General features: G+C 39.1%; 1 protein-coding gene across 1 annotated transcript in view; it reads left to right on the top strand.

Annotated features, from left to right (window-relative positions):
* The first annotated feature begins 11,334 nt into the window (after positions 1–11,334).
* Positions 11,335–23,874, top strand: part of LOC122996587 (spectrin beta chain, non-erythrocytic 1) — a 132,810-nt gene continuing 120,270 nt past the window's right edge. The window contains exon 1 of the mRNA XM_044372108.1: positions 11,335–11,481. The gene's annotated coding sequence lies outside the window, so the exon portion shown is untranslated. The remainder of the gene's footprint in view (positions 11,482–23,874) is intronic.

Raw genomic sequence — 23,874 nt, 5'->3', positions numbered from 1 at the left:
CTGGACTTAACTTGGTTTTTGTTGTGTCAATTTTATATTTAATTAAATTTAACATAATTTAAAAGCTCATTAGTTGACTGGCTCAACTGTGACTGATGAGTCAAAATGTTTGGAAGAAGGCTGACAGGTTTGACTTCTGTCAATCACAACGGAGTCAATAAGAGCTACAGAGACTGTGATCAATGAAAGGATCCAGTTACCTGGTGGGTTAAAACAATCAGCACTGTCCACAGGCTGGTCAACAAATGTTACAGATTAAAAACTAATGTAATACTGTGAAAAATGTTCAGTTAGCAGGAACACAGAGATGTAATAAATTAACTAAAATGTGAGAAAAACACCAGGATGATCCTTTAAACGTCTATTTGTCATGAAATCTGATCTTTAATGTACAAACATATTAAAGATCAACTTCAATAGTGTGTGTGTGTGTGTGTGTGTGTCTGTGTGTGTGTCAGTGCTTAGAGACCAACTCCCCATGGATACACTGTTGGAGGTGGACGCCTTGTCGTCATGCCAACCTACCCCGAGACATTACACACACACACACACAAAGTTGGTCTTTAATATGTTTGTGCACCCGCAGCGTTTCAGAGCCTCCCCATTGGCTATTCAGGAGGAAACGTCAACTATGGGACAAAAGTTTTGAACTCTTAGATTTGATTCGTAGCTTCAAAACTTGGGATTCACACATGCAGCTGAGTTCGATGTGTAACTGCAAACCTTTGTGCAAATCTTCCTTATGCACTCACACATTGGAAATTATTTATGCAAATCTTTTATACATTCACAGACTTGAATGTTTTCATGCAAAATGTTTTCACACATTCAGATACGGTGACACACAGCTACAATACTTATGACCCTAATTTTATTCCATAGAAGAAGAGGAGGTGTTAGATGTTAATGTGTGTTTGAAGAGGATCTTAATGTAACGTCATACTTACATAACACACACACACACACACACACACACACAGACACAGTAGAGTGTGTGTGTGAGGGCTGTAATGGAATAATAACCACAGGCGGTGTCTCCCCACAGAAAATACCAAGAACTGTCGACTCTCTTGTCTCATAAGTCTTGTAACAGCTCGTGTAGCTGCGAGTGTCTGTTTGATGTACATTTTGTCATCTGCTCATCTTCACGTCTGCATGCAGCCATTTTGCCTCGAGGGGGGAGGAAAAAAAAAAGTGAGCTTTCAAGTTCTCATGAAGTGAAGCACAAAAAGAAGAAACCCAGACGCAGCTGGTCCTAATATTAATATGATGGAATAACACTGATTGGCCTCAAGTTTATTTAAGAATATGCATCATGTGTTACTTTTTAAAATAATAACAAGAGTATTGACGCCTCTTTGTGGATGTTTTCCTTTTGTGTGCAAATTCCCTGAAAAATATGCAGTTAATTAAATGATCAAAACCAAGTGACACATAGTAAATATTAGACTCTCGGGGCTCCTGGAGGTCTGGGGCCAGATGATGATCCAGTGTTGCATTCAGCACAAAATGTCGGACCTCATGGACTGAACAAAACCAAACCTGTGATCACTGATCTGTACACATAGATAGACAAACAGATACATACAGATGAACATACATGCGCTGATACAGATTATGCACATAAATGCCATGTTTTAGGGAACATATACAGGTGTATACATATGCAACACATGTAGATTGTTATGTGATGTAAATACTGTTGTTATTGAGAATGTCACTGTTTATTATGAGCTTTATTTAATTAAAGTATCTCTGGTAGTGACATGTTATGACTATTTTAAGTAGAAAAGTCTAACCAGGGTCAGGCGTCGCAAATTAGCCTCGGCTATAAATCCTATATGCAACACATCTGTTGTTATGTTGTTTTAACCTGTTACGATGTTTTTTTTGCATCGTAATAAAAAAACCAAACAAAAAAACCCCAAAAAACATATGTCTCACTAAGCTTGACTTTTGTTTTTTTTAGCCAGTAGAACGTCTTTATCTGCAGCGTTGCTTTCACATATTATCCCTGGTTTTATTTGTGTTAAGTATAATGTTTTGTTTCAGTTAACATCTGTATTATATCGTCTGGTTAATCAACACAGACAAGTATGGTTTAAAGCATATGTCTGGTGATTTTCTATATTTTTCTTATTGTCAACAAATCTCATGTTTAGCTCCAAACCATCAATGAACTGATCTACTAATAAGTATTGTGTGTGTATCTAAAGCCTGATATATCTTATTCCTCTGTTGCTTTGTTCACAGCTTCACTAGCTTGTTGTGCTACAGATCACAACCTCTTGACTTTGTACTGAAATTCTTTGAGAAATTTATTATGTAGCACAAAGCTCCTTCATCCATGAAGAGTTTGGTTACTGTAACTCGTTTAGAAACTGTTCCAAAGAGATAGTAATAAGATAATGATCCTCAGGAGTAACGTTCCTGGTACGGCAGAGACCACTGAGCATGTGCAGGAACACATGCACATGCTCACATAAACAATGCATTTCTCAAAGAACTTCAGTACAAAGTCAAGAGGATGTGATATGTAGCACAACAAGCTAGTGAAGCTCTGTGAACAGATCCCGTGTATGGGTTACTGTCTCATCACTATTTATATTCTTTGGAGACTTTTCTAAACAAACTAACGTGACTAAACTCTTCATGATGAAGGATCATGTGACCCATGTGCAGCGATGTCCTTCTCACTGACGTGTTTATAATAGTTTCTGTACAACAACGGAGGAATAAGATATATCAGGCTTTGATACACACATAATACTTAGTAAGTAGATCAGTTCATCAGCTCATCCAAACATGAGATTTGTTGACAAGAAAAAAATTAGGAATGTCAACAGACTTTTCCTTTAAGTTCAGTTATTGTTTATCAGTTTAGTCCTGAGTTCATGTCATTGGTCAGAACAAAGCTGCGTCAACTCCACACTAACATGCTGTTTAGTAACGAAAACAGTACATGAGAGTTTTTAATATGTCCAAAACCTTAATATGAAACCAATACTGCATACTATTTCTGGGGAAATATTACAGTATGCAAGCACTGGACACTACACCAGCATAAATATCCCACAATGCAATGCAGTAGTGACAACAACAACATAACAGACGATAGCGGAGGCAGCTCTGGCGTAATGTCAATAACGCTTCAATTTAATTAAGGTGTCACTTTGCTAGGCGTAATATATTTTTTAAATTAGTTCAGACTTTGTAGTTGGCACTGGTTACCATGGTTACACTTCTCCAACCAGCAAAGAGGCTCTCAGGAAGTGACGTGATAATTACAGCTCAGTGTGTCCGAAAAGATACAAACTACTGTTTATTCACACTAAAGTATGTTGAACGATAGGACACATGTTGGGGATGTAGAGCATCGGATGAGAGGAAGTTTCTGGAACTCTGAAGGTGTCTCCTCTTCATCCTCGTGTGGATCAACAACACATTTAAAGTCACAAAACTGACAGCTCATCCTGCTCAGCTCAGAGATCATTACGACCCCGACATCTGAAGCAGCCTGTTCCCAACTTGTTTTATGTCCATAAACGCCTCCAAACACAAACCTGTCACACTTTCTGACTGCAAAACCTGCACGATGCAAATAATACAGCATATAATAATGATAATAATAATGCAGCCACCCACACACTCACACTGGTGCCATGAGAGAGAGAGAGAGAGAGAGAGAGAGAGAGAGAGAGAGAGAGAGCCCACCCACACACTCCAATCACTGTGGAAAAGCTGGAAAAAATCCACCGGCTTTGACCTCTCCTTCCTCCTCCTCCTCTTCCTCCGCCTCTTCCTCTCCCGGCAACCAGTTTGGCATCCCGTAGTGGTCACCGTGGAAACGCCACTCTGTCTGGAAGTGTTTGTGAGCGAGATACAGAGATACAGAGAGAAAAGAAAAGTTGATGCCATCTCTTCTCTCCTCCTCGTCTTCTTCTTCTTCTTCTTCTCTTATTTCCCTCCCTCCTCCTCCTCCTCCTCTCCTCTATCCATCTATTTTATTTCTGAATATCTGCCCGGCACTTTAACTGCCCACACATTCAGTCTTATTCACCATGTTACACACACACTAACACACACACACACACTAACACACACCTGAGTGGGTGCTGACAGCCAGCTGTTGCCAGGCAACGTGCTGAAGTTGAGTCCAACTTTGCTGTGAAAGAAACACTGACATTTAACACAAACACAGGCAAGTTCTATTTTATTCTATTCCAGTCGGCGCAGGCAGGTTTTACACTAAATGAAATGAAACACGGTGAATGTTGGAGAATTAACACATTAATTAACACATATTCAGGATATTAATGGCTGGTCTGCATAAATTAAAACACTATTTAGACTGTTGTAATGAATATAGACAAAATATTTCATGATTTTATTACAATTTTGGTTCTCATCACAATGAGTGAAAAGATGAGAGTCTAAGTAATCGAATCTATTCTGCAATAATCTCAAACTTTATTCAGTAGATGACCTTCATATCAAATATATATATAAATATAGAATTAATGAATAAAAAATTGAGAAGAAAATCTACAAAAAAAATAATTTTTAGACAAAATAGTGTACAGTCCGAATAGCGCCCCCTACAGGCTTCGTTATTCATTGAACTCCAAACTAAACAATAAAATACGCTGTTGGTTCATAAACTCCAGAACGACACATACGAGTGTTAGGAAAATATAAAACAGTGTATAAAAAAGTATAAAAGTAGCAGTTGTCACTATTTTGAGCTTATAATATTGCATTTGTAATAGACAGAGCAGATATTGAATGTGGGCAGACATTTGTAAACTGTTATTGCACGTCATGACATGAGAAACGTGAAAGGAACAGTCTTAAGGTCTGATGTCTGATGATCCTGCTGTTTATCTGGAGATTTTGCCCTCGTGGGTCAGTGAGGATTCATCATCTGGGACTACATTTCTCGACCATGTGACCTGTACTGGAGTCATCTCTCTCTGGACAGAGACGCTGACCGGTTAGTGTTGATCCTTCTGCTCTGATGCAGAGCAAGAATCAAACAAAACTTTATTAGTAACTTTATCAGGAACACCTGTGTAATCTAATGTAATCCAACACAACAGCTCTGACATAAATTCTACTTTATGAAGCTTCTACAGTTTCAGTTGACGTTGTCAGAAAGGTGATAATTCTACTTTATGTTTATTATTGAGGTCGTAGTGGGCGGTGATGATGTACTGGAGTATCTTATATGGAAGTGATCCTAATATACTGTCCTCCCCATTAAGATACATGACGGGGAAAATAAAGTAGAATTATCTTTCTGACAACGTCAACAAAAACTGAAACTGTAGAAGCTTCATAAAGTAGAATTAATAGCAGAGCTGTTGTAGTTGATTACATTAGATTACACAGGTGTTCCTAATAAACTGCTCACTGAGTGTATTCAGTTGTTTAATAGTTCTTCATCCCAGTATGCTGTGACCTTTAACCTCTGTGCTGCTGCTTGTTGCAGTCATATTGTCGTGTGTGTGTGTGTGTGTGTGTGTGTGTGTGTGTGTGTGTGTGTGTGTGTGTGTGTGTGTGTGTGTGCGTGTGTGTGTGTGTGTGTGTGTGTGTGTGTGCTGCCTGCTCCTGCAGCGGGTGGTGCATCACACCTGTGATCAATTAAGATATCAAGACCTGGAGATTAAAGGCTTGAGCAGAGCTGCAGTGGGCCAGTCAGCAGCGTTTGTGCTGTGTGTTGGTTAACTGGTTACTGGTTACTGGTTACTGGTTACTGGTTACTGGTTACTGGTTACTGGTTACTGGTGTGGTTCTGGGATCTGTAGCTTAATTGAACTTTGTCTGATGTCTCTTTATAAGTAGACCAGCTTCTTCCTTTTAAAGAAGAAGTTTGCTTTCTGTTAGTGTTGTTGGAAATTCCCATGAAACTGTCATCATTTGTTTATCTTGTTTATAAATTCTTTATTTCATTCACACGTTGTTTCGCTCTCTTCTTTTCCTCCAGGCTCGTTTTTATTCTTACTCTCCTCATCCTTCACGCACATAATAAATACAATAAAACATATATATGGATAATAAAAACATACGATATCAAAATAGTATAAAGTAAATATAGAGCGGCGGGTGATAAACTGCAGCTGCTGCATGATGGGAATTACCCCCACGACCTTTGACCTTCTCCTCACCATCCTCTCTGCCTCAAAACAAATATGGCTGCGGTCTGCTGGACATTTCTACATGGTGTCTGGTATCTAAGTGATAATCCCCCGCACACACACACACACACACACACACACACACACACACACATATACACACACACACACACACACACACACACGCACACACACACATATATACACACAAATACACACACACATATACACACACACACACACACACACACACACACGTTCAAGAGCCTAAAAAGACCTTCAAGGCCGGATCAGATTCTGCCAACACACACAGTGTTAATACACACACACACACACACACACACACACATACTGTATCTGATGTCAGCACAGTTGGGTGTCCTTCAGACAATGAATACATCATTCCTAGTGTGTGTGTGTGTGTGTGTGTGTGTGTGTGTGTGTGTGTGTGTTGGGGGCATAAAGAGCATTATGATTATCATGACTTGACAACATGATTACAAACTGACTGACAGCCTCCATATATCTCCCCTCTTCTTCTTCTTCTTCTGTTTAATAAAAGCATTTAATCAGATTGTTTCTCAGACTGAGTGATATTCTGTCTGGTAACAGAAGAGGAAAAAGAGCAAATTTAATCTTCTGCTTAAACCGTTCGACCTCACATGTTTAGAATCTTAAGTGATAATTCATGCGGCTGTAATACTTTTGACCCGCAGCAGTGGTGCAGTTCAGATGACGTCTATATATGTGGACAGATTTTTCCTCATTCGGAGGAGGAAGAGGAGGAGGAGGAGGAGGGTGGATGGAGGCTTTAACCCGACAGAGACCGCTGTTCATTTCCTGTTTCCAACTGCGAGTCGGGACAGTTTTTTTAAAAAGCGTAACTACAATCGTCCCCTCACCTTTAACCATGTAGTTATTATTGTAGCCATGACGACGGTGGTGGCCTAACTTTACCACATGTTTCTCTAACCTTAACAAAGTGATCATTTTAATCATCTTTAAATCTAACCAGACCTGAATCACAGCATCATAAAACATCATTATTGTTTAACAGTGATGTGTGACGGTTTTGGAAAACACAGACTGATGATGTCATCCAGATAGAGACGCCAGATTAGAAAATGTTCCTATGTGTCTTTCTGAAGTCACATGATCAAACCACCTATCTGGTTGTTTAATATGGAGGACTATATGCAACTTTTGCACATATGCAACAGATTTTAATGTGTAAATTCAGTGGAATTCTCCTTTAAATGTCATTGATGAACATTTTTATATAATCCAGACATCTAAAATGTTTTCTTTTCAACCAAATTTATCTCAGTTCTACCCAAAACTCCTGAACCTTCAACTTAGTAGTTAAACATTATCATCACACATCAGTCTCATACAGTGGTGGAAGAAGTATTCAGATATAATACTGCAGTAAAAGTACCAATTCAGCAATGTAAAAATACTCCATTACAAGTAAAAATCCTGCATGAAAAATCCTCCTACAGTAAAAGTACATAAGTATTATGAGCTTGATGTAGTTAAAGTATTGCAGTAAAAGTACATAAGTATTATGAGCTTGATGTAGTTAAAGTATTGCAGTAAAAGTACATAAGTATTATGAGCTTGATGTAGTTAAAGTATTGCAGTAAAAGTAGTGGTTTGGTCCCTCTGACTGATATATTATTATATATGACATCATTAGATTATTAATAGTGAAGCATCAGTGTTAGAGCAGCATGTTACTGTTGTAGCTGCTGGAGGTGGAGCTAGTTTACACTACTTTATATACAGTTAGCTAGTTTAGTCCAGTGGTTCCCAACCTAGGGGTTGGGCCCCTCCAAAGGGTCAGCAGATAAATCTGAGGGGTGGTGAGATGATTAATGGGAGAGGAAAGAAGAAAAAACAAAGTTCTGATACACAAATCTGTTTTCAGTTTTTGGACTTTTTCTCTAATCTTTGATTTTTGCTGAAATATTGGATCATTTGAACATTTATTGAAATGAAAGCATGTGAGAAGTTTAGAGGGAAAAATCACTATTTGGTGGAGCTGTTAACAACTCATAGACATGTGAAATGTGACCCCGACTACACACTGCTTTTTGTAAGACGTCAAAAGACAAAAAGGTTGGAAACCACTGGTTTCATCTTTAACAATGTGTTGTATTTTAAAAGCTTGTTATATTATCCATTGTGTCAAATCTTCATCTGAAAAGTAACTAAAGCTGTCAAATAAATGTAGTGGAGTAGAAAGTACAATATTTCCCTCTGAAATGTAGTGGAGTGGAAGTATAAAGTACAAGTACTGGTCTCATACATGTGGACCAGTATGCTTGATAACAGTCAAATCAGGTGTTTGCATAAACAACCTTCTTGTTGTTCTCCTGTTGTTGTCACCACGATGTAAAGCAACAACAACAATGTGTCACTGAAACAAACGTAGTTCTGATCTGATGATTCATCCACGTAGGAGGATCATTCAGATGAGAGCTGAAGCTTTTCTAACATCCCAGCTGTGAGATCAGAACACAGGAATGTGACATGAGAGCGTCATGGATACGCTGACAGACACTTTCAGTATCATATTATGATTTTTTTTAAAACGTTTTTCTTTATATAATCTGTTTGATCAGAGTCATCCCCAACTTTTCAGAGTCAGAGCTGTTTGGCATCATTTCATCTCTGCAGACTCTCCCCTCCCTCTCTCTCTCTCCCTCCTCCCTCCTCCTCCTCTCTGCTGGCTGATTCTCCGCCTCTCACTCCCACTTGAAGAGCTGGAAGCGCTTGATACATGTTTCACTGCTGCCCTGACGGGTGGAGACAGTCCAGTTGTACTGAGAGTCTCTAAAAATGCAATGTCACTTTCATTTTCATTTATTCAGTGTTGGATTATCAGGAAACATAAACATCTTTCTGCCCTTATAGACGCCTGTATGTATTAAAAATATACAGTTGGAATATATTATTATTTATTATTTCATCATATAAGCAATGACACTGTTATCCAATAATGTCTATTTTTAACATAATATTATATATAACATATATTAAGTGATTAACCTAAAGAAATATTATATATATTAATAATATATAAAAAGTATTTAATGTTTGCACGGAAGTATTGTTTTTAAATTTATGTTTGTTATATATGAATAAATCAGTCCGTTGAAGGGAAAAATTATTAGAAGATCGTGGACTTGAAGAAAATTATTTCCAAAAGCAAATGTGGAAGATTTTAAATACAAAGTCCAGACATGAGCAGAAGAAATGTGGCCAAAAAGCCAAAATTAAGAACATGTTGTTTATTTAAGAAAGATTAGAAATGTGAAAAATATGAGTTCAATTTGCCTAAAAGTCACTGAGCTCAGATATGATGTGAAATATTACCAACACATGTTGAAACTAGAGGATACAGATGTGTGATTGAAGATGATAATGACCTTTATATCATGATTTATGACAAATATCATTTAAAAAAGTTCATGTTTCAGATTTATATTTGATAGGAACTGAGAATGGAGCTTTAATTGAAACATTTTGATGATGTTTTTTACATTTTCTGGCTGAGATAGAAGAAGAAACATAACATATGATCAATAATATTCTCATCAGTTTATGATCTGGATCAAATATACAGTTTGATATTATTGGATGCAGATGTAGATTTTGTTTTGTTTGTATTTGTATGTTTTGTTTTGTGTCTTATGGGGCTGCGTTTGAATAGTTGTTGTGGGAAATCTGGAGCATCATTTGTTTATGTTTATGTTTATGTTTATGTTTATGTTTATGTTTATGTTTATGTTTATGTTTATGTCCTGCCCTGACGGTGGGTTGGTTTATGGTTCGTTAATGTGTCTGTATGATGAAAATGAAGCTATTCATTTATTTAATATATTAAATATGTTGATAAAGGACATTATTAATACTGATCGATCAACGATCAGCATTTTACTGGTTAGTTTGAACGACTTTACACTTAAAGGTGAATTCATGCTTTCTGCAGCCACGTAGCTGTGAGGGTCTGAGTAATAAAAGTAGTATTTGGTCCGTCTGACTGATATATGATTATAATTATATATATATATATATATATATATGTGTGTGTATATATATAACTGATGGTTGTTAAAAGGTCACATGTCCTCCACGGTTGTGTTCTGCTATTTTGTGTCTGCAGCCAGGACACAAAGTCTCCGCTAGAGAAAAATACTCAAAAAAACCCCAAACTCATAACTTTGAACTCAACAATCATCATTTTCAAAAAGTTTAGCTTGTTTTATTACATTTCTAAATGTATATTTGTTCTTTTAGTTTGTTGTTTCCAGCGGTTAGAAGGATCCTGTCATAGTTTAAAGTGTCTGGTGGAGTTCCTACAGCTGGATGTTTGTTCTCTCTTCAGAGTTTGTTTTCATTCGTCTGCTGAAGGAGGAAAGTTTCTCTGAGTTCATCTTGAATCTCAGTTTAACACCTACGAGCATCATGTGTGACGTCACAACTAGTTTGGAGCCAATCGTGGTCCAGTATTCAACTTATACAAGTGTGAAGTGGAAACTTGAACAGTGAGACTGAACTTTACAGTGAAGGAGGAAACATCTGGTGTCCAGCTGGAAAACGTTAGAAATGAAAAATATTTGCATATTTATAGAATCTGGAGTTTATAATGAGGGAGGAGGAGGATTTCAACAAGATAATTGAACGTTTTGGGGAGAAAAACCATATCAGACACAAATTCAAACTGATCATAATACTAACATCATGTTAATAATCTAAGCGGGTTTGTTCTTGTTGTAAAACCAGTTCAATATTTGTGAATTATAGAAGACATCTATTGATCAGCCATCCTTTCTTATGACAAAAAAACAACATATTTTCATAATTTTGTTTCATCTTTATTATATTTAGTTGCAGAAAAGGAAAGTTAACAGTTTGATTAATGATCATTTAACTGACAGTAGATTATCCACCGACATGTATCTCATTAACTGGCTTTATATTCTGTCGTTTACTTATTATTATTATTATTATTATTATTATTATTATTTTATTACAAATCGACAATAAACTATAAAAACAGCCAGTTAAAGCCAGCACACAGTGTAGCACCGCCCCTCCGGTGCCTGGCGGTGTATGAACCGAGCGCACCGGGCGCTGCAGTCCGGGCCGTGCTGGGCAGAGCGGAGCTGGGGGGGGGGGGGGGGGGGGAGGAGGGGAGGGGAGGGGAGGAGAGGAGGAGGGAGGAGGATTTGAGGACTCTGTGCCGCTGCGTTGTTTTTCCTCCCGAGCTCTCAGCAGTCCGTCCGTCCGTCCTTCACTCCGAGCGGGACTCCACTGCTCTTCTGTCGGCCCCCAGGTGAGTGTGAACCCGTGCCGAGCCGAGCCAAGCCAGGCCGGTCTGTGTGTATGTCGTGTTTTTTATTTATTTATTAATTTTTTTTTTGATCCCGCTGCTGTGTCATTTCTAATCCATCTGTGCAACGGATTCGTTACATTGTGTCCGCGGCTGGAGAAGCATCCACATCCACACATCCACGACGGCGGCGGCTGCTGCACTGTTATAACCCGGGTTAGAAGCTGTCTATCCCGGGTTAAATAATAATCACACCTCAAATCAAAGCAGCGGAGTCATTGTGTCGCTGCAGCAGCAGTGGCGGCGGCGGCTCACTGGCGCAGAGAGACGCCGGGCAGAGACCACCTCTCCCCCGGCTTTGCCTCTCTGTTTCGCCCCCGCTTCTCTCCTCTTCATCGTGTGGTTGAACTTGTGTGTGTGTGTGTTGAGGCTTTAGTGCGCCAGAGCTGCTTCTTCTTCTTCGTGGTGTTGTTGTTGTTGTTTTTCTGGTGAATTCTGCAGCTCTCTCTCTGTATTGCTGCTGCTGCTGCTGCTCACGTCACATAAAAACAGTTTTTTTTTCTTGTCTCCCTGATGAAAATGATATTATGATGATGATGATGGTGCAGGTGTGGTCGCCTGTGCTGACCTCAGCCTCAGCAATAACACTGGACTGTTCCCATAATACCCCTCTCTCTCTCTCTATCTCTCTCTCTCTCTGTGTAACATTCAGGGACTTTTCAGTGACCTTCTCTCTTACTTTAACTCTCCTGTAATAATATTCACACAGGACCTCAAAGTGCGTCTGTGCTGCCCTGATGATGAACACCTTCGTCTTCCTCTAGGTTGTACTTTGTGGTAGTTTTTGTGTGTAATGATCCTGCAGTGATTTAGCAGATTTGAAATGTCACTGTAGTTCTGTGACAGTAAAAAAAAACAAAACGGCTGCTGCTTTGAGGCGTTTTTTGTTTTTTTGCGCAGACCCTGTTTCAAATCCTGTAGAGCAATTATGTAATCAGATACAGGCTGGACTGCTGCTTTCTCTCCTCCTCCCTCCTTCCCCTCCCTCCTTCCCCTCCCCTTCTCCATTTCTTTCCCTCTCCTCTCCCTTTTCCTACAAATCTTCCTCCCCAATTTTCTCTCTCTCTCTAATCTTCTGTCGTCTCCGTTTTCTTTCCACCCTGTTTTCTACTCATTTTCCACTTTTTTCTTTCCTCTTCCTGTTCTCTTTATTCAATCTCCCTCTACTCCTCATTTCCCTCTTTTTTTCCAGATCCTCTTCCTCCTTATCTTCTCTTTATCTGCTCAAATTTCTCCTTATCATGGTTTCTTTTCCTCCTGCTTCTTACTCCACCTCCTCCCCCCACCTCCTTTCTCCTTTTATTTCTTTGATGCAGCAACTGGGAAACATTTGGCAACTTGTTGACCGGAGCCTTTTAAAATGTCACAGTTAGGTGTCGACTTGTTCTCCTGCTGCTTTAACAACGTACCGTCGTAAAAAAAAAACAAAAAAACCCTGAAGATTACATCATAAAGTTTAATCTTGGGGAAATGTAATTAAGAAAGATCATTTTGATGATTGAACGTTGAACTAAATGCGTCTCTGCGGTTAAAATGGTTCTGGTTTAACAAGCGGGTCAAAGGTCAGGCATTCAGAGCTCGTTAAGGGTCAAGGACGCGCTGGGGGAGGATTTGGAGGTCGATCCTTCGACCCACATTATAAAGTTCTTCTCTTATTGCAGTTGAAAACATCATTCTCAAAAGGTTATTTGGAAAACAGCTTTAAGTTCCTTTTTATAATAAAAAAATAAAGTGTTGTTCTGCATCAATTCCTTTAGTGTGTAAATAACAAGAAGTTGAGAAACAATACTTGAGTTTTGGTACTTTTATACCAAACTAGAGCTGCAACTAATGATTACTTTTATTATTTATTAATCTAATATTCTCAGTTAGTTGAAAATGGGGAAAAATGTTGATCACTGTGATCAAAGTGACGTCGTCGAATGTCTCGATCAACAGTCCAAGGCTGTTTTTTTGACACCCTAGTTTGAATTAATTTTTTACAAGACTTATCAAACGTTTTAAGAACTTTGTCTCAATACAATAAAGTCTAAAATGAGCTAAATTATGATTGTCTTATCAATAAATAAATAAAAAACATTATAAATCTGACCAGATGACGTTTGATGCATCTTTCTACATGTTTCAACTCTCTGCCACGGACACATTTAGTCAGAAACAAGAGTTTTGATCTTACATACAGCAGATGAAACCAGTTGGTTGACTCTAAATTAATATTTTTTAATCTTTGAACATGAATGGCTGTTCTCTTCGCTTAAATAAAACCAGTTTTGTTTTTTATTTTCCATCTGACGTTCACTTACGTGGTCAAAATGCAGATGTTTTGTGTTCACTGCACTCTTTAAATTAAATGCAGTAAAGGCAGAAAGAGGGACGGCGGAGAGGACAGGAAGTAGAGGGGGTTTATGGGAAATGTGGTTTTAATTTAGAGAAACACAAAATGCTGTATGCAGCGTCTTTTAAAAACATACACAGAGGGGCGTTTCTGGACGTGTTTCCTCTGATTGTAGGTGTCGTCATCATCCAGTCGGGAGTTTAGCTTGTTTAGATGTTTGGTTTTTTGGTTGTTTAGATGTTTGGTTGTTTGGTTGTTTAGATGTTCAGATGTTTGTTTGTGTTGCTCATAAATGATCTGCAGGGACGTTTTAAGTGGATTGATGCTCCTGCAGGATTCATGAATGATGCTTCTGCGTGGATTTTGGCTGTCAGTCAGATTTTTTTTTTTCTCCATTAATATCTCCGCGGCGGTGGTGGTGGCGGCGGCGGCGGCGGCGATGATGCAGTTTTGGCTCAGCCCAGCTGGCGTGATGCAGAGGGAGATTTGAGCCGTAAATCATCGGCTCTGCTGCAGCGTCTCAAATAGCAGGCAGAGTCCTCATCATTCTAATACCAGGCTAATATTAAACTCTGCTGCTCATGTTGAAGGAGAGGAGCACAGAAGACTGGATTACATAACACATACTGGGAGATATTCTTAAAAAACCAGTAAACTGTGTAGAATAGACGTCAGTTAGAGATGTGTGAACAGCTGATCAGCAGGGTTGATACTGAATTGACTTCTTTCTCACCAAAACTGTCAAGAACAGGAAGTTGGCATCAAATGTTTGATCAGATGGTTCCTGATTTATGACAGAAAATCATAATTTTGTCAGTTTTGGACTGTAATTTATACTTGTATGGCTGCTTGTCTTTAGACATTAAACAACTGAGAACTTTAGCTTCTTTTGTGAAATTTAAAAGGGTTTTTATTAAAACTCCAGTATATATGATTGTTTTTGACTTTTAATGGATATTGATTCTACTGCACTTTATTTTTAACTAGTTGATTGAGATTGAGAAAATTGATAAAAGTCATTTTTTTTATTTTACTGTTTTCTGGTTTACAACATGATGATTGCAGCTCTTCTATATTTTCTGGCAGTTTCACTTAAAACTTCTGGAAACACATCACAGTATCACAGACGCTGGTTGTTCATCCTGGTTTTTATTTTCACTTTATTTCACCTTTTTTCACTTTTTTCTTCTAGAACGCGACAGAAAAATAATCAGTTGTTTTATGTCTCCGCTTGTTATACCTCGTATGTCCTGTCAATCACTTATTTTGCACTTCCAAATTTTAAAAAAAGACAAATAATCTGCAGCTATTTTCAAGCAGAAATAGTGAAACAATGCTTCACACATTCAGGATCCAGCATCTCTGCTGCTTCTCTTTGTCTTGTATCAACAGTAAAGAACATTTTTAGGACTTTTGGTCAGATTTTTTCACTTCCACCTAATTAATTGATAATGAAAATAATGGTTAGTTGCAGCTCTACTTGTTTCTGTACTTAATCTTCCTCCGGCCTTTCAGTTTGTCTATTTTTGTTGCTCTTTGTGTCTGTTTGTGTCTCTCACTTAGTTTTTCTCTCTCGCTCCGCCTCATGCAAACAGATCTGTGTGTGTGTATGTGTCTCTGTATTAATTAGTGCAGAACTCTGTTGACAGACTGTGTGTCTCAGACGTCTGGTTGTTTGCTGAACGAGGACGATGGTCCAGTTTCATTGTTGGGTCAGAGAGGAAGAGCTGCATGTGTGTGTCATGTGACCAGAAACTCTATTAAACAAGAAATCCCTCTTTTAAAAAAAGTCCTTTGATCCACCTCTGTGTACAGACGCTCCGCTCTGAGTCGGTTCATTGTCTTTGTAACAGACTGAAGAGATGAAGAGAGGAGGATGAGGAAGAGGATTATGGGAACAATGTGTTTGAGTTCTGAGGAACTTTAAAGTCTTTACTGGCTTCACTGCAAACTGCAAAGATTTATTCTCACTGCAGATTAATATGACTTATAACTGTTTGTTTGTTTCGTATAAAAATGTCCAGATGGAGCTGAGCTTCGATAAGCTGCGATGATTCGTCGATTCATCGATTAGTTACCAGCTATTAATTGTTTTGAGTCATTTTTAAGAAAAATCTCTGATTCCAGCTTCTTAAATGTGAATATTTTCTGGTTTCTTCAGTCCTTTATGACAGTAAACTGAACATTTTTGAGTTGTGGACAAAACAAGACCTTTGAGGATGTCATCTTGGGCTTCACGAAGCGCAATTTTTCACCATTTTCGGACATTTTACGGACCAAACAACTAATCGATTAATGGAGAAGAGGGAGAAGAGGATTAATTAATAATGAAAATCAATGTTAGTTGTGTTTATAATGATATAAAATGCAGTAAAAAGCAGAAAATCCTTTAATTGGAGAAGCTGGAATCAGAACTTTTGGCATTTGACCAAAAAAATGACTCAAACAATCAATCTGTTCTCTAAATAGTCGTCAACTAATCGATTTTAATTGACTACTTGTTTATGAACCGTCAGACATTTTATCTGAAAAGTCTGAGAAGTTTCCGAGTTCATTATTTAATTGAAACTTTATGCAGCTGTTGTGCTGGACAGAAGGTTTGGAAATAATGACATCAGGCTGATTTTTTTTTTTTTTTTAGTTTTTTTTTTTAGTTATGAAACAGCAACAAAATATCTGATGTTCATGAATTTCATCTTTTCACATCTTTGACCCAAGTTTCCCTTCAGTCACTTTAATCGTTGCTTCCTGTTGGAGGACGTTTAAAGATTTGTAGTTTTCCACAAGAGGAAAAAAAAGCTAAAAATGTGAAAGTTCTTTATCACTTTAGTCATCTTGTGACTCCTCAGATTCATCTGGGGACCTTCAGGTTGGTTTGTAGATTAAAAAACAGGCTGTAAACTGACAGATGAAATGTTTGGACGAGATTCTGGTATTTAAGATTTAAATTCTTAGACAAAAAAAGCAAAAGAACAGACAGCGGTGAGAGATTAGAGATGATTACTGATTGAGAATAACTTTACAATAACATATAAACTGTGGACGTGGTGGATTGTCCCTTTAAGACCGAGAGCAGGGAGGTGAGTTTTATTTTGAGAAACGAGGCCAGTCGTCTGTGTTGTTTTATTTTATTCCCTCCTCGTTCTCCTTTCTTCACCTCCTTCCGCCTTTTCCTCCTCTGTTTTTTTCCCTCTTTTTCTCCTTCATTCTCCTTAAATGACATCATGAAAACTCGCCTCTCCAACTATTGTCCCCAGGATAAAATTAAATGAAGTAAAATGAAAAAATAAAATGTTTCCTGGTTTTTTACTGTGAGGCAGAACAGTTTGGTTTAAACCTCCTTCATCTCCATCCCTTCCTTCATGACTTTGAGGCTTAAACTTTAAGCTGGAAGAGTTTGGATGGAGGAGGAGGAGGAGGAGGAAAACTTCATCTCCGGAGCGGAGCAGGCTTGAGGTCTTAAGGATAAGGGAGGAGGGTGATGGATGAAGGGAGGAGGGAGATGTATGTGTGGGAGAGGAGGATAGCATTAAGGGAGGAGAGAAAAGCCAGGAGGGGAGGAGGTCCGGAGGGAGGAGGAGGAGGAGGAGAGGAGGAGAGGGGCAACAGTGAAAGAGAGGAGACAGAAAGGTATGAAGAGAGAAGAAACAGAAATAATATCGTCAACGGAAACTTAAGGTGGAAAATATTTAGAAACTAAACTAAATAAAATAACCTTTATTAACCAAAACAAAGGCTTTGTCACAATATACGACACGCTGAAGAGCTACGATACGTCGATTTAATGGATCAGTTGATCAATACAAAACTCTGACAACCAATTCATCGTTTTAGTCTCTGGTTCCAGCTTCTTAAATGTGAGATGTTTTTTTAGTATCTTAAGTCTTGAATTCAGTATTTTTGGGTTGTGGACTGTTATTTTATAAAGCAAATGATTAATCGACAAAATAAGAACAACGTGACACACAGTGGAAACAGACGAAGGAACAACTTTCTAATATTTTGGATCAAAAAACAAAAAAAGAGGAGGAGAGACAAATAAAAGTTTCCATATATTCTGTAAAACACTGACATCAAGGAACTTTTGCTCATGGTCTGAAACGAAAACAACATTCAAGATGTCCGATGTTTAAATACAATCTTAAAATATATAAAATATTCAAAGCTTAATTGTTAAATTAAATTGCAATATGAGGCCTGATGACCTTCCTCCTTTAAACACGGTAGCGAATGAAACTTCATGAAAACTTAATGATAACTTACAAACATGAACACACGTCTTGTCCTGCAACTTGTTGAACGAACCACCAAACAAACATTCGAGGGTTTTTGGTCCATGGATGTATAATAAGAGCTGGATAGGGCGCCGCCGCAGTGGCCACTCGCGGTATTGCAGCAAAAAAAAACCCTGCGGCCCAAAAAGCATTTTCCCCGTAGACCACCATTGTAGAAGAGACGCCTGTAAAACTGTTGACAGGACGCCTCAAACTGCAAATCATTATGACTCTTTCTGTTATGAACTTTTGATCCATGGAGGTTTTATGTTTGTAAAACTTTCCTCGAGCCGAGAAAAGCGATTTAAAAATCGGTGACGTCATCACAATGTAAAGTCTATGGGCCAAGTGGGAACTTGTGGGCGGGGCCAGCGGGGGAAACACTACTGCGCATAGTCAGTGGGCAGCACAACGCGGAAGCAAACCAGGAAGCTAGAAACTTTTTTCGGCGTATGTGCCAGGCGAGCAGTTCCTATAGGACTGAATGGGCGCCATTTTTAGTCTGCTATCCGGCTCTTATAATACATCCATGGTTTGGTCATTGCGCTTGAAAATCCCTGTTAGCAACACGCTATCTTTCCATGACTCGTACTTACTGCAGTTTGTTTACTTGGTTTCCAATGAGACGTTCAATTTTACAGTTAATCTGTGAACTGTGTACGGATCAACTACGTTACGTTAAACCACTATTTACAAGTTGTCTTTTGCTTTGTTTCTTTTTACTATGAGACATGTTGCAGGTTTCATTTGTCGTATACTAGCTGCAGTAACAGTATACTGCAGTGAGTAGTGTGTATAGTATGTTAAATAGAATTAGTGTGTAGTTATAGATTTGGGAGCATTTGGGAGGTGTCTAAAACTTTAACACTGGTGGTGGAAGAAGGAGAAGAGGAGGGGGATGACAGGAGGTCCGACTGAAGCTGTAGGGATGGAGGGATGAAGAATGTAAGCAGGAGGCAAAAGGGGACAGAGAGGAGAGGAATAAGGAGGACAGGAGTTAAACGTACCAGCTGAAAAATCCTCCCCGCAAGGAGGGACAGAGGAGGAGGAGGAGGAGAGAGAGAGAGAGAGAGAGAAAGGGAGAGAGGGAGGAATGTTCTGGAAAGTGTCCAGCAGATAGGAAGTGGAACAGTGCGACAGAGAGGAGGGCAAGAAGGAGCGAGGGAGGAGGACGAGGAGGAGTGAAAGATTCGTTCCCAGCGGCAAAGCTTCAGCTAAATATAGAGAGATAGAGGTCTGTTAGAGCCGACCATCACCTTTAACAAAACACTGCAGGTTTCACCGTTTATATTCCTGCTGCGATGATCTCTGCTGTCATCTGTGCTTTCTCTGTCTGCTGTCTTTTCTCATATTTATAAAAAGAAACCAGGTTACATGTATATATGTTGGGTTACCACTGTGCTGTACATGTGTGGTGTGATGAATGGAGGGTCAGGAGACGGTGCTATATATATGTTTTACTGGCACTCTGGTCCAGATATTCATAATTATATTCCACTACAGACAGGAAAAGGTTTTACCGTCGACTCTGCTGCTGCTACTCTAATCTACTCTTATGAAAGTCCAGATGGCTCCTTTACAGTCTCAGCGTCTGAATACGAGCTGTGTGCTTTTCACTGTGGACGCAGCGCTTTGTTACTTTGACAGTAGTGTGTTTTATATAACAGCTGCTACAGACCTGCTTTATAATCCAAAAAAGAAATGGAAATGTCCCTTCTTACAATAAGTAATTATATAAGTAATGATGGCAGCAACACTACATTAGCACAGGTAACCAGGGTAACCAGAGTGACTTGGCTAAACCGGCTAGCATACCTGCGTGCTACAGCTAAGTGGTGCACTGCCGAAATTAACAGAGCAAATGGAAGCAGATCAAAAAACAAGGAGGCTTCATATTAAATCTTTCTAATATAAGCCTGCTTCCAATAAAGGCCTGGTACCCTCTGCTATTAAGGTAAATAAAGGCTCAGGCCACTATTAGAGGAAATACGGTAACATACAGTTGAACACATTTAACAATACATACTGCTGCTAAAACATCTTCAGAGCTGGTACAGAGATAAAACGGAGACAGTTAATACAGAAAACCCACAAAAATGGGGGAGATTTAAGCTAGCAAGGAGACATATATAAATATATATATATATATATATATATATATATATATGTGTGGCAAAGAAATCTGGGTTGTTCAGGATAAATCAAGTTTCTTTGCTGTAACCAGGTTTCTCTGCTAGATGACCGTTAAGAGATCAGCTTACTGGAAACAGCTGAGTGTGTCCTGGTTACTGAAGTGCATGTTAACGCTCTGAGTATTTCTCTTTCTTATTTCTTCCTGTCGGCCATGACATCTCTTTTAGCAGTGAGGAAATCTGTGTGGGATACTGAAACACACACACACACACACACACACATCCAGATAGCAGTGAGGCCTGTTTGAGTTCTCTGTGATTCTTTTCAGTCTTGCGTTGTGTGTGTGTGTGTGTGTGTGTGTGTGTGTGTGTGTGTGTGTGTGTGTTTACATAGCTGGGTTACATTGAGGTGAACAAGGTGTGACCTCAGCAGGGGTTAAACACACATGAAACAATCTTTTCTTCTTCTTCTTCAACTGTTTCTCTTCTTTTTCACACATTGAAGGGCTGAAAGCTGCTCAGACGCTGCAACTAAAAATCAACCGGAGACTCAAGTTTCTGTGAAATCTCAGATGTTGAGGAATCAAGAGGAGCGTGTTTTATGTTTTATTGCTTTATTAAATGGAAGATTTTTTTTTTGTAAACACATTTTATTGCCGGAGTTTTTAAAAAGCCAAACTGATCATCAAAGCCTCTTAAGCTCATAAATGTTCATGTAAATTTTCCATCCGAGTAAGAAAAAAAAAAAAAAAAAAACACACACACATAAGCTGCAGATATATCTCATGAATAAAATATGTGAACAGAGTGTTTATGAAGACTCAGCGCTAATTTGCAGCAGGAAGCATTTTCCATGTGCATGTTTCCAAAAAGGGCTTCTCTGCTTCCATTTGTCGGTTCAGTCCCTGACAGACGCAGACAGCGGCCGAGGCGAAGGCGACGGAAAAAAATCATAAAGCGGAGCAGAAATATGCTGCTGGGATATGAGCGGGATTGTTTGACTTTGTGAGGCTCTTTCGTCTTCTGATCCCTCTGTGACTGATAACACACACACACACACACACACACACACACACACACACACACACACACACACACACGACTGAACCGCCTGTTCTGCTGCTCACCTGAACGCTGCAGCCTAATTAATTTCTCAGACGTCTGATGAGGCAGCAAAACCTCCCAGAACGAGACGGAGGAAGGTGAGAACAGAGATCAGATCAGGTCAAAGCACCCAGGACGAAAAGTCACTGTTTCCAGGCTCCTACAGCAGATGTTTTGATACGATAATATTAATATAGGGCTGCTACAAATGATTATTGTCTTTGATTACTCTGGGGATCGTTTTTTTGACTATTAGGAGTCCAGTGTGCCGTCTCCAGATTGTTTGTTTTGTCCAACAGCCAAATATATTCAGTTTATAATGATATAAACAGAGAAAAACGGCAAATCTTCACATCTGAGAGGCTGGAATCTATATTTATCGTCTATATTTGTTGCTGCAAGGCAAGTTTATTTGGTTTTTGTACACAAGGACGACTCCAAAGTGCTTTACAGAACACATTAAACAGCATGAAAATATAAAAATGCAAATTAAAAGAATAGAAATAAGTTAAAATACAGGATAGGTGGAGATTTAAGGGCGAGATGTAAATGAGGAGAAGTAACAGGAGGAACATAGAAGGTTTTCACTTGGATTTAAAGATGAGAGTCTTAATATCTTCTGGAAGTTTGTTGCAGCTCTGAGCTGCTGATGATGTCAGATGTATTTTGAGAGATTTACAGACGAGCAGCAGGACTTTCAGCTCTGTTCTCCGCCACACTGGGAGCCAGTTCAGAGACCTGAGACCTGCTGGGATGTTCTCAGGTACAGCAGCGTTCTGAATGAGCTTTTTTTTTAGGGGTGAAACCTGAGAGCAGATCATTACAGTAATCTAATGAAAGCATCGATTAGTTTCTTTAAGTCCTGACTGGACATCGAGACACTGATTCCTGCTGTGCTTTTAAAAACAGTAGGATGCAGGTTTCATCATTTATTTTGATGTTTAACTCTTGAATCCGAGATGACGTAAAGATTTCTGACTCTGTTTGTGGTTTTCAGAGATCAGCGCTCCTCGCTCTCAACTTTCCTTCTTTTTTTTTTTAGCGTCAAACACTTTTGTCTGCATTTAGCTGAAGAAAAGTCCAGAAAGTTTAACTTCAGCAGCAGAGAGTAAAACCTATATTAGGGTTCTTGTAGTTAAAGATGCAGACTAACTTCCTGAGTTTCTAAAAAAAAAAAAAAAAAAAAAAAAAAAAAAAAAAAAAAAGGTTCCTGGAAAAGTTCCTGTGGTTGAAAACGGCCACAGCAGTCGCCTCTCGATGTAACCCGGCACACCAGACTTCAAAGACGCTTCGATCAATAAAACAGAACAAACAGTGAAAAACGTCACATCACAGTTTTCTTGCTTTGTCTCAACAACAGTCCAAAAATATTCAGTTTATGATTGAATATAAACAGAGAAAAGTATGAAGAATAGTTGATAATTCACTCACATGATGGATCAGTTGGAGTTTGTCGACTAATAGTTTCTAATCAAAACAGTTTTTATCTGTGAGTGACTCAACACAAACACAGTCAGTTGAGTTACAGTCTAACAGGCTACAGTTCATTCACTGAACACACTGAGACACGTGTGTGTGTGTGTGTGTGAGAGGTGGACCGCAATAGTAATGTGACGTATTATCCACCACATGTATTACTTTAAATTGTTGCAGGGGAAACACACACACACACACACACACACACACACACACACACACACACACACACGCACTTTGCGTTGACCTTCAGCAGGACTCCATTTAATTTGATTTCCATGTAGCCAAAGGCGTCTCTCTCTCTCTCTCTCTCTGACACACACACACACGCACACACACACACACACACACACACACTACGCTCACATTCCTGATAAATGAAATGTTCAGTTTGAGGTCTCCAGATGTGGTCAGACTACACACAACCGTGTGTGTGTGTGTGTGTGTGTATGTGTGTGTGTGTGTGTGTGTGTGTGTTTGGGAGTGCACATCTAGTCAGGGTCAAGGTTGTCAATGGGGCAGAGGAGCAGCTCGGCATTATGGGAGGAAATGAGATAGAGTTTGTGGTGAAAGGAGGGAGAAGTTCAGATCTGTCACCGTGACTTCTGACATGTGTTTTAGTGGTGAGTGTTTGTGTATAAATATATATATATATATATTTTCCGTGCGCAGCCTGAGGCGTTGCTGGTTGAAGGGAGGGTGGGGCTGACAGGCAGAGACTGAGAGGAAATGAGTGATTAGCTGAAACTGGAACGCTGCCGCCGGGCTGTGGACCTGCAGACTGTCTGTGATCTCCAGGCTGCGTTCACACCGCACAAAGAAAAGTTCACAAACACACGACATCTCATCAAACCTTTCTAGTCTCCTCTCTTTGTATAAAGAGGATCCACACTCCCAAGATTTGGATGATTTCTAGCTTTTTTTTTTTTTTTTGCTCCTGCGTGGTTTGAATGGACGTAGTAAAACCTCTCATCAGTGTGAACATCACGCAGCAGAATCACTCAAACCGTGCTCA

Source organism: Thunnus albacares, chromosome 14 (genome assembly GCF_914725855.1).
Source record: "Thunnus albacares chromosome 14, fThuAlb1.1, whole genome shotgun sequence".
Classification (NCBI taxonomy): domain Eukaryota; kingdom Metazoa; phylum Chordata; class Actinopteri; order Scombriformes; family Scombridae; genus Thunnus; species Thunnus albacares.
Note: the sequence above shows the minus strand (reverse complement) of the source record. Positions and strands in the feature narration are given on the sequence as shown.